Below are 2,500 nucleotides of genomic sequence, written 5' to 3' on the forward strand. Positions count from 1 at the left end.
GCGGTAAATTTGCATAGGGCACATCAGGCAATTCACAGGAAACTATTTAGAAAGGTACCAAACTAACTGGCCCGCCTGCACTTATGACATGAGACTACACGGCAGCTCTCATCATGAATGCAAATGTGTTATGAGGGAGCGAGAGGGAGGGGGAGAGGAGAGAGGGGGGAATGAGAGAGAGAGAGAGAGAGAGAGGTGGTGTTGAATAATAAGATCTCCTTGCCTCCTTTCTAAAACATGCAAATACAGAAGCATCTCACACACGGCAGTATATCCTGTATCCACTTATGTATACACAAACACACGCACATACACACACATGTACAAACACTAACATGTACTGACACATACGCAGGAACTTAATCATTAAAGATGCAGTCACTCAGAAGCACACAGAAGCTCACTCACACACTCACACATACTCTCTCTATCACACACACACACACACACACACACACACACACACACACACACACACACACACACACACACACACACACACACACACACACACACACACACACACACACACACACACACACACACACACACACACACACACACACACACACACGCCTACAGCAAGGTTACACCATGCTTGACCACTAAAGCTGATTCAGAACTGGAGCCAAAAGTGGGAATTTGGAATTTGTCCAATTCCAAAGCTCCTCATCAAAAAGAAACACAGCATAGAGAGGCACACAGGTACACACACACACACACACACACACACACACACACACACACACACACACACACACACACACACACACACACACACACACACACACACACACACACACACACACACACACACACACACACACACAGGGGCGGACCTAGGGACAGGCCAACTGGGCAATCGCCCAGGGTGGCACCCGGAAGGGGGCGGCACCATCATGAAACCCCAAAGAGATTGTGAAAATCGCTATATCGCTAATCGCTAAATGTTAAAATATGTATAAACATACTGTATAATATTTATATAATATAATAACATTACATTACAGTACATTACATTTTAATTACATTAAAGTGTTTTTTGTCAGTTATTATAAGCATTTTTTGCTGGGGCAGGGCAATCACAAAATGGGCGGGGTGTCGGAGGGGGTGTTGCCCGGGGCGCAATTCATTGTAGGATCACCACTTCCCACATACACTCACACACACACACACACACACACACACACACACACACACACACACACACACACACACACACACACACACACACACACACACACACACACACACACACACACACACACACACACACACACACACACACACACACACACACACACACACACAACCTTTGTCTATGACATGGTCAACTGCTATAGCGATACAGCCATACCTAACAGTTTACATCCCCATTTTCCAATCCAATTCAATATCACCAATGCTAGAGCTTGTTGGCAGCCAATCAAATCTCCTGTTGGTGGCAGGTGGATAGGTGGGTGGGTGTCATACTGAGTTATGGGACGACCCCGTCTGCCTGGGTCTGTTGATCCCAGATCAGGTGTTATAGTGGGAGATAAACAGGGGCAAGGAGCGGTGTAATGGTTAGGGAGATGGAATTTAAAGTCACAGGGTCGCAGGTTCAATCCCCACTCTTCCTCCCTCCTTTGCTGAGGTGTCCTTGAGCACATAGGCACATAACCCCTCATTGCTCCAGGGACTGTAACCAATACCCTGTCCTGTAAGTCGCTTTGGATAAAAGCGTCACCTAAGTGTCATGTAATGTAATGTAATAATAAACCCAGTGATGGGATGGGCAACCTGGATTCAGAAGCTACAACCCAGTGCCACATATTCCAAATGACCTGGTTTTACTTCAATGGGAAATATAAAAGCATGTGGCACTGGATTATAGCTTCTTAATCCAGATTGCCTGACTGGATAGATAAACCGTATCCTGTCCTGGCATTTACCTGTCCAACATACCCCACAAACAGATGGAGCAGGCAGCAGGCACTATATGGACAAGTACTCCAATACGCGTGCATGTGTGTGCGTGCGTGCGTGCATGTTACAATGCTTCCACCCTCTCAGGATAAACACACCAATTAACACTCTTCAAAAAATCTGTCTTTCCTGGCTCACTACGATTATACATTACTGTCAAAGCCAACTTATAGCCACAGCAAAAAATGTGATTCAAAAATACATAAATAGATAAATACAACATTTTTGACAGATGTCACAGTGCCAGGCTTGCCAGGGGCTTTCATTTCATTCTTCTGTTTTTGATGATGACAGAGAGCGCTGTACAATTGAACACTCCTTGAAAAAAATCCACAGAAGATGCATAATAGTGTGTATCCAAGGACATAGCATTGAATTTATATTGACAATCGGCAATCTGACAAACAACATTGCAAGTTCCGTGGCATGCAACCAAACAATAACACAGCTCTATTTCGTATCTCATATTTTGTCGAGTGACAAAATAGCTTGCCGTCTGCAGTATACAATTGGGTTTAAGATTACAGACTGC

At 44.7% G+C, this 2,500-nt stretch overlaps 1 protein-coding gene across 1 annotated transcript in view; it reads right to left on the minus strand.

Moving 5' to 3' along the window:
• Positions 1–2,500, minus strand: part of cnksr2a (connector enhancer of kinase suppressor of Ras 2a) — a 162,008-nt gene that overhangs the window by 54,324 nt on the left and 105,184 nt on the right. The gene's annotated exons all lie outside the window — the stretch shown is intronic.

This window comes from Engraulis encrasicolus, chromosome 9 (assembly GCF_034702125.1).
Source record: "Engraulis encrasicolus isolate BLACKSEA-1 chromosome 9, IST_EnEncr_1.0, whole genome shotgun sequence".
Classification (NCBI taxonomy): Eukaryota; Metazoa; Chordata; class Actinopteri; order Clupeiformes; family Engraulidae; genus Engraulis; species Engraulis encrasicolus.